This window comes from Penaeus vannamei, chromosome 35 (genome assembly GCF_042767895.1).
Source record: "Penaeus vannamei isolate JL-2024 chromosome 35, ASM4276789v1, whole genome shotgun sequence".
NCBI classification, from domain to species: domain Eukaryota; kingdom Metazoa; phylum Arthropoda; class Malacostraca; order Decapoda; family Penaeidae; genus Penaeus; species Penaeus vannamei.
Window position 1 is genome coordinate 26,568,647 of NC_091583.1, and position 10,000 is coordinate 26,578,646.

The 10,000-nt window shown below is 41.4% G+C and overlaps 1 pseudogene; it reads right to left on the bottom strand.

Moving 5' to 3' along the window:
- LOC113813157 (neurofilament heavy polypeptide-like) overlaps positions 1 to 10,000 on the bottom strand; it is a 38,060-nt pseudogene that overhangs the window by 17,754 nt on the left and 10,306 nt on the right.

Below are 10,000 nucleotides of genomic sequence, written 5' to 3' on the forward strand. Positions count from 1 at the left end.
AAATCAGGAGAAGAACAGAGCCTAGTAGGATGGGAGCAAGGCAGAGAGGGAGGAATGGATTGAGGAGGGGAGGGAGCGAGGGAGGGAGGGAGGAAAGGATTGAGAGAAGGGGAGAGGGAGGGAGGAAAGGTTTGAGAGAAGGGAGCGAAGAAGTGAGGAAGCGAATGACTAAGGGAAGGAGGGAAGGAGAGAGTAAAGGAAGGAAGGAGAGAGGCAGAGAAGGAATGATTTCACCCTCAGGAAAATGCCCTCAATATCCACACTCAACAGAAGGAGGGCGAGGTATCCGCACTCATCCACCTCGTACACACAATCTCATCGTCCCAGGGGCAAAGAGCAGTTTTGGGGGGTGGGGGTAGGAGGGGATGAGCAAAGGCAGGCTTGGGGGTTGGGGGGTAGGGAGGGAGGGACAGGGGGGTGGTAAAGGGGAGGGAGAGGGCAGGGGTAGGGGAGAGGGAGGGCAGGAGATGGAAAGGAGGAGAGCAGGCTTGGGGGAGTGGGAGGGTAGGGGGAGGGACAGGGAGAGGAGTGAAGTGGGGAGGGCAGAGGGTGGGTAAGGGGGGAGGGACAGGAAGACGGGTAAAGTGGGGAGAGGCAGGAGGGTAAAGAGGGGTAGGGGGAGGGACCAGGGGTGGTGAAGGGGTAGAGGAGGGGAGGGACAAGGGTGGGTAAGGGGAGGGTAAAATTAGAGGAGAGGCAGGAGGGTAAAGAGAGGAGGTACAGGGGGGAGGGACAGAGGGAGGGTAAAGGAAATAAGGAGGAGGGGCAGGGGAGGGGGAGGGAGGGGAGAGCGGAGAGGGGGTCCTATGTAAAAAAAAAAAAAAAAAAAAAAGCGAGAGAGAAAAAAAATTCTCTGCAGCGTTTCTGCGTGGATCTCCCTCGGGGTTCCTGCAGGAGTGGCCTTTCCTCCCCGCGGGTTTGGGGGTTACTGTGGCCACTGATTTAGGTGGAAGGCTGTTTGTTTGTTTGTGTGTTTGTTTGTTTGTTTGTTTATTTTATGAGTGTTTTTTGTTTGTTTTTTTTTCTGTTTGTGTGTGTATTGTTTATTTGTTCGTTTATATGTGTTTTTTGTTTGTGTGTGTGTGTGTGTGTGTGTGTTTGTGTACGGGTGTGAGTTTGATTGTTTGTTTGTGTGTCTACGGGTGTTTTTTGTATAACTGTTTATGTGTATGTTTGTGGGCGTGTATTTGTTTGTTGGAAAGACGAAATATAATTTTCTGCACGTTTGTTCTAGGGTTTATACACGTGCAAAACACACACACACACACACACACACACACACACACACACACACACACACACACACACACACACACACACACACACACACACACACACACACACACAACCATACATACATCCTACCCCCCTTCCCCCTCCCCCCAACACACACACCAACCCCCCTCCGCCCCAAAAAAAATGTATAACAAAACCTAATTGATAAAGTGACTATCATTTTCGTCTTTTTCCCCCCCAAACGTGTCAACAACAGGATCATACATCACAACACCCGTGAAAAAAAAAAAAAAAAAAAGAAGAAAAAAGAAAAAATATATATATATATATATATATATATGTATATATATATATATATATATATATATATATATATATATATATATATATATATATATATATATATAAATATCCCTTTTGATTGATAGATGGTTAGCGAGTCCTATGCACCGCTAATGCTGCCTATAGAATGCTGCTATAAATAACACCGAAGCACAGACACATGCATTATAAACACGCTGATGGATTCAGATACACGTAGGGTTAATAAAAGATGTATCCATGTATATACTGTCTGTTTGTTAGTCAGTCTATTTGTCTGTTAGTCTCCGCCTTCCACCATCGTTCTGTCTGTCTGTTTTTTTTTCTCTCTCTATCTACCTATCTCTCTTTCTCTCTTTCTCTTTATCTATCTATTTATCCATCTCTCTCTCTCTCTCTCGCTCTTTATCTATATATTTATCCGTCTATCTCTATCTCTGTTTGTCTGTCTGCATGTCTCTCTCTCTCTCTCATACATACATACATACATACATACATGCACACACACACACACACACACACAAACACACACACACACACACACACACACACACACACACACACACACATGCATACATATATACATACCAGCAAATAAACAACAACAAAAAACACACACAAACAAACAAACCTACCTAAATACATAAGTAGTGTGAGACAAACATACGGACAAACAAACAGACCGACATACAGAGAGACAGACAGACAGACAGATAGACAGACCCACCCACCCAATCGTCTCTTCTCACCCAAGCCAATCCTACGCCAATGTTCCCCCTTATCTTCTTCCTGTCTCTTCCTCCCATTCTTCACCTCCCTCTCCCCCTTTCTTCCTTTCCTCCTTTCTCCCTTTCCCTCCTTTCCCCCCTTTCTCCCTTTCTCCCTTTCCCCCTTTCTCCCTTTCCCTCCTTTTATTGCGTCCCCCTTTCGTAAAATTGATTTCCAGGGAGAGCGCAAATGCCTCTCGCGGGAGGTATGGAAGGGGGAGAGGAAGATGGGGGGGGGGTGAAGGGGAAGGGAGAGAGAGAGATAGATAGGTATATAGAGAGATAGATAGATAGATAGATAGAGAGAAAGGAAGGAAGAGAGGGGAAGGGAGGAGAGGAAGAAGATAGATAAATGATGATAGATTAAGACCAGATGGATACAGATGAACAGATAGGAGGAGGAGGAGGAAGGGGACAGAGAGGAGGAGGAGAGGGGAAGAGAGAGAGGGAGGAGGAGGAGGAAGGAGAGGAGAGGAGGAAGAGAGAGGAAGAGAGAGGAAGGAAGGGAGAGGAGGGGATGGATGATTAATAAAATTTGAACAGATAATTAAATCGATAAATAATAAACAAATGATTTGAAAATGGATGATGATGATAACTAATGAAGATGATAGATTTGATGACAAATTAAGGAGAAAAAAGAAACAGGAAAGAAGGAAAAGGGCATAAAACTAAAATAGTAAAGCAATAATAATCATAACAATTGCGGTTGTGATGATATCAAACTCGTAGTGACAGTGTAGTAAATATCATCAGCTCAGTAATGGCATAACAATATTTATCAATATTATGATGACAGTATTCTTTGTTAATAATAACAATAACAAAGCGGTTAATATTTACCCAATAATGTGTAATATGTGATAATGACATCAAGCAATTGCAAACAACGACAATGCTGACGCTGACTGCTGAAGACAGTAAAAATAAGAAAGATTATTAGTTGATAGATTGTAACTTGGTTTGTTTGTTTAGCGATTCAAACTAGTTTGTATGACCATTATATTTGACCTGTGCTCTCTATTTATTTAATAATAACATGTACTTTTATTTACTTTGTATTTAGCGATAATATGTATGTAGTACATAGTATATAGTATAGTGTAGACGTATGTGTGTCGTTTATCTTTTTATGTTGTTTGTTTCTTTCATAGTAGCCACTTGCTGTCTCCATATGTCTCAGTAAAGTCTTATATATAGTATATAGTATAACTATATAAAGTGTATTTTTCTCTTACATATGTATGTGGGGTATGCATGCTCATGTCACCCTTCTTCTTCCGCCTTGGCATTTTATCTCATTTTTATGTCAGCTTATCCCACTCCTTTCTGCAGCTGTCACTATCACATTTCATGTTGTCCTTACTCCTCATTCTCTCAATTACTCAAATTTTTAAAGTCTGAAGGTTGGACATCTTCAGATTATATGACTAAAGTTTCCATGATTATTAGATGACAAGAAGAAAGAAAAAGAGCATAGTGGGGAGATTACATTTTGAAATATTTAAACATGATGGATGAAACTTTTTTGTACACACTAATAATGGATGATTACTCTCAGACGGATAATGTTGAAAAAGAAAAAGAATAAGGAAGGAAAAGAAGAGAGGAATAGAAGGGAAAAGGAAGGAAAAGGAGGGAAGAGGAAGGAGGAAGGAAAGGAGGAGATATTGGAAGAGAAGGAGGAAGGAAGGAAAGGAGAGGAGAAGATATGGAAAATTCAGAAGGAAGAAGGGAAATGTGGAAGTGAAGGAAAGAAAGAAGAAATTATTAGGCGAAAGAAAAGAAAGCCGTTGGTTTGTGTGGAAGGAAAGCTTCAAGAAGTAGAGGAGGAAGATAGAAGGATGATATGGTTATAATGTTTTGTAGCTGTCTGCATTTTTGGATTAAATTAATGAGATGAGAGGTTTAGCTATAAGACATGTTTTATCATTATTATTGTAATATTCTTACTTCTTTAAACTTGTTTGTTTTTCATTTCAAACTTTCTTTTACTAGGTTTTTCAAAGCGACCTCATCTCATCATCCGCCAGCGTCATTACTAACAAAGTATCGCTTATATGTAACCTCAATGTATTCACCTCATTTGGCATCCCTCATCCCATCTTTTATCTCGCTCTTTAGCCTTGAAGACATTTCATTACACTTTGGGATTCATAATAGACCTTCTTCTTCTGTATTTTTGTTTATTGCATTCTCTTAGCTTCATTCTATCTGTTATTTAGTTTATTTTACGTACCTGTTCGCCCTTAATATCACTCATTGCTGTTTTTAATATCTTAAAGTATCACCTCTGTCTCTCACTCACCTTTGGGTTCGTCATTAAAGTCTGCATTTCATAAAACATCGCACTCTCATCACATCCTGTATTTTGCAGCTTACCATATCGCTCTGCGCTATCTTGTCATGTTTCATTTCTCTACCTCTTCTTCTGTTTGTTTTATATATTATATTTGTAGCGACGTCCTTCTGCCAGTCTGACTTTTCTGTCTTAGCCTTATTTTCTTACTTCTCATCCTCCCATATATGCATGATTTGACTATATCCCCACGTATCATATTATATTTGCAGCTTATTTGTTCGCATAACTTATATAAAGCTATGCTCATTACTATCTCATTTCTGTCTTACCAGCACTATCATCGTAACACTCATTTCTCACTCAGATTAGAGCATTCCTAAACTTCACTCAACAGAGCTAGATCTCCTGCTTTCTGGGCGCGACCATTAGCGCTGCGGATCATTGAGTGGATCTTAGATGTTGGAGCTGTGAAACGACGTCAACGATGGATCTTGAATTGAGATCTTGGAATGGGTCCTTGATGATATTGGGATATGTGGCGACCTTCAGCAGGATAGTATTGCCAGCGATGTTGGATGGAATCCGGATTGGATCGCCGGAATAGATCTTGATGGATCTTGGACGATGTTACAGATCGGCGCGTGATATTAGATGGTAGCAGCAGCAGTCGGGTTTGTGTTGCTGATTCTGAAGCCAGCGTAGCGTAGTTCAGCAGATGTGTTGGCGCGGTCTGGAGTCATTGGCGGCGATTCTTTGATGTCGGCGGTCTTGATATCTTGGCGATCTTTGGAAATGAACAGCGCAGCGGTCTGGAAGTGCCTGCAGCTGGTCTTCCAGATGTGTAGTTCTTGATGGGTCACCAGATATGCAGCATGGTCACCAGATGTAGTGGTCGCCGATAGGCGACGAAACTGTTTGACCAGATATTGGGTGTAACCGCTAATTCTTGGAGCCGCATGCCAGTCTGTAGAGCTGAATGTGAAATGGATACCGGATAGCGCGCGATCTGGATGATGTATGGCGTAGTCTGAAATTCGCTGCGGTCACCGGTTTAACCTTCACTGCAGCAGCATGATACCGGGTGTAGGCAGCCAGTCTTTGGAATGTGTGTGCCACGATAATCCTGGAGTTTAATATAATGGTCTTGAGAGCCAACCATAGCATGGTCTTGAATATGAGTCTGATCATTGTGGCATGAAGTCGTTGATTAACGTTTGGCGTTGATCTTTGATGATGCGGTTCAAGTTCATAACCATAACATTAATTCAAGATTTATTATGTGATAGATGTATTGTTGTAGTCCCAATTATAGCGTGATGTTGATGCTGTGTGATGATCAAATAACGGCAGGTCAGATGTGCTTCTTCTAACGTAGTCTTGTGTGATTGTGGCGACAAAATATTGAGATAACCGTACCAGCAAAGTCTGGATTATAATGGCGTGGTCTTGGTTTGACCAATATGACGCGCTGATCAGTTATTAGCGTGAATATGGAATTGTTTGCGAAATTAGAGAGTATTGCGCCGTGATGTTAACCAGGTGTGTATGATGATGATCACCTTTGTTCCTGAATTGTGTGCCGCGTGATCTGAACATGCCTTTGTTAGTTTTAGACCATGGCAGCAGCGTGTTCAGATGCTGTGTATGGTCACCGGAGTCATGTGTAATTCCAGAGCATATGCTTGGTCATGGAATAACATTGCATAACGTGAATTCTGAAGTTAAGCGGCATGATTTTTAAGTTATGTAGAAAGCGAAATTAAGTCGTATTGTGAAGTGTGAGTTAAGCATTAATTCAGAGCCGCCATACAGCGTAGATATCTTCCGAAGTCATGGCAAAGTTTTCTGGGTTAATTTTTAATTATGTGTGGCGTAATTCAAATTCCATAACAGCGTAGTTTAAAGTCATGTTTGTCCATTCAAATGTGTAACGTAATTTCAAATATTGTATAAATGGTCAAGATAATGTATAGTGATTCAGTGTGTTGTTTGTCAAACATCTAGCCTTGCGCCAGTTTCATTTCTTATAACGATTCTGAAATTATGTGTAGCTAGTCAAATTTAATGCTCAATTAAATTTCATTATGTAAAGCAGTCTTAATTAACCAGTATTGTATAGTATAATTCATATACAACGTGATTCTTGATTCTTAATATAGCGTCATCGAGTCATTATGTATGATCTGAATTGTAAAGCAGTCTAGAGTGTCTTTGCATTTATTGAATACCAACAGTGATCTAAATTATTGTGATTTGCGAACAACAGCAAGCGTAAATTGATGCCACTAGCGTAGTCCAAGTGTATTAGTGATATTGAATATGTGTAGTCCTTGTTTATTAGCAGCAAGTCAAAGTCAATATAGCGTAGTCAAATATAGCATGACTTGCTAAAACCATATGTTTTTGAGTGTCTTGAAACATATGTAACGCGATCTAAGATATAATATTGGTGATGATATTAAATATGTAACATCAGATAGAGTATGTAGCGATAGATGTTAACTTCGGATAATGGTGAGATGTTGTCAGTATAGGATATCATTGCGATATTCTGCATTAACGGCGCGGTAGATCAGCAGTTGGAAAATAAAACAGGGATATCGCACGTTAATGCATTATCAGATGATCAGTTCAATGATTATTCAAATCGTATCCAAGATCATTTATGGACATTCTTCTTGATATCCGCCATACTCAGTGTACTCTTCTGCTGTGTGTAGCGTGACGTATGTATATATGCCGCTGTATGCCTTGTGTGCTGCCGTATGCCTTGTGCGCTGTATGCCTTCATGTAGCAGCCGCGAAAGCGATAAGCTGTTCTCCAGATTGTCAATCCAGTGATAAAGAACAACCATCGACTCTTGATTCTAGATATGCACCTCAGAGCGATATATTACTCAGATAGAGTGGCAGTTTCAACATATAAGAGCAGGAAAATTGTTTGAAGATTCAAGAACTTCACTACTTTTCTATTCAGCATTTTTGAATAATTTGTGTTTAAGTAATAAACATTCTCGAATATGGCTTTTGGTTTGATTATGCTTGGCTGAAAAAGTTGACGGAAAGGTTTTCAGGCGGAAACGATCATTATCGTCTGACTGGAAAATCGACAATTCGATAAAAAAAGGGAAAAAAACCCAGAAAATTGTCAAAAAAATGATGGAAAAAGTACTAGTGTAATAGCACTTTCAGGGTACTTGAGTCGAGACTGTATGAGTGTGAGTTGTATTTTCATTTTGTTCATCTTAGGAGAAGATAAGGATCAGTAGAAGATAAAGAGGATAGATAGAAGAATGGAGATAAAGAGGATAAGAAGAAGGGAGATAAAGTGTTTCATGTTCATGTCGAAAGTATTTAAGTTAAAAGCATGTGTTTCGTGTAAAAGAATTGAAACTATGAATACAGGGATGTGTTTCCACCTTCTCCTCTTTCGCCTATCCTCCTTTCTCCCTCCTTACCTTCCTACCTTCCTACCTCCTCTCTCTTCCTACCTTCCTCCCTCTGTTTCACCGTACATTCTCTGAAACCCGTGTGTGCGAAGGAAATGTGCTTTGTATATCTTGAAATTCAGTACTAACTACACCTTTAGTTTACGTTTTATGTTTTTTGGCTTTTATGATTTGTTTTTATCATTCTTTATTCTTTCTATTTATTCATTTATTCGGTTTTACTTCATGTTTAAGTTCGATACCAACTACATATTTTTTATGGAATCCTTTTTTATAATAACATTCATTCTGATACCTAATAAATCTAGGGAAAAAAACACACACCTAATCTTATATTCATATAAAACATATACTTTAATGTTATATATATTCTTGTTTCTACAATAATTTATCAACTTGAAACTGGGTAAATATGTAATATTTTTGTTTAGTTAGAGCCAAAATAAATAAAAATCTTTGGATTACATATCAACAAAACTCCTCTCCTTATACATACCCCTAAAAAAAGGAAAGAGAGGGAAGAAGAAGAAGAAAAAAACGAAAAAAGAAAAGGAGAGAAAGAGAAACAGGATAAAACGCAACCAACCCTTTTTCAGGCTTCCCCCCCCCTCTTAAACACCCTCTCTTCAGCCTTCTCCCAATCCCTGAAACCTCCTTCTTCAGGATTCCCCTTACTTCTGAAACCCCCCCTCCCCCTTTCTACAGCCTCCCCCCCCACCCCCCACCTCAGAAACCAACCCCCTAGGGAACCCAACCCAGCAACTGGTCATCCTACAGGACTCACTGACCTTTTTTTTTTTATCTGCAGGGCTTCGGGAGAGAGAGAGAGAGGGGGGGGTGAAACCTTCTTTTGGTCCTATAGGATTTTTCGTGTGGAATCTACTCACTGACCTTTTTTTCCCATCTGCAGGGCTTCGAGAGAGAGAGAGGGGGGCGGGGGGGAAATGAAACCTTCTTTTGGTCCTATAGGATTTTACGTGTGGAACCTACAGCGGGGTTTCTTAAATCCCTGGAATCATCTCCAAGGTTCCACAAGAGATTCTCCCTCCTCCCTCTTTCTCAGGTTTCCTCCCGTCTCTGAAATCCTCTTTTGCAGGATTTCTTACGTGAAACCTCCTAGCTTATCCCCACTCCTGAAACCTGCTCCTGAAACCACCTTCTTCAGATTCCCGCCTCCCTCCCTCTTCTTCGGGTTTCTTCCTATCTCTGAAACCCTCTTTTGTAGGATTGCTTACGTGAAACCTCCTTCAGTGGATTTCCTCTCACTCTTTCTGTAAGCTTAATCCCCTCTCTTGAAACCTCCTCGTTCAGGCTTCTTTCTAGCTTCGAAAACCGCCTTCTTCAGATTTGAAACTGCCTCTGAAACCCCCTTCTACAGCATTTCCCCAACTCTGAAACCCCCTCCTGTAAGCTTCCAGCCCATCCTCGAAACCCCTTTCTTCAGGCTTCCCCTACCCCTCGAACACCCCCTCTACAGCCTTCCCCATCCCTGAAACCTCCTTCTTCAGGCTTTCCCTTACTTCTGAAACCTCCCTTTTCAGCCTCCCATTATTCCATGAAACCTCTTTCTACAGCAACCTTCCCCCTCCTTCCCTCTAAACCCACCCCTCAAACACCCTCCTTCTGACACAAACTTCCTTCCTCCCCCCACACCCACTCTCTGAAACACCCCCTTTCTACCAGCCTTCCCCCCTCCCCTCACCCACCCCTTTCACCCCCCCATTATATCTACATGACCTTCCCCTTCCCCCTCACCCATCCCTTTCACCCCCCTCTACAACACTTCCCCTCCCCCCCATCCCCCCACCCCCCTTCTACAACCTTCCCCTTCCCCTCACCCATCCCTTCACCCCCCCTCTACAACCTTCCCCTCCCCCCATCCCCCCACCCCCCTTTTTTCTTCTACAACCTTCCCTCTCCCCCCA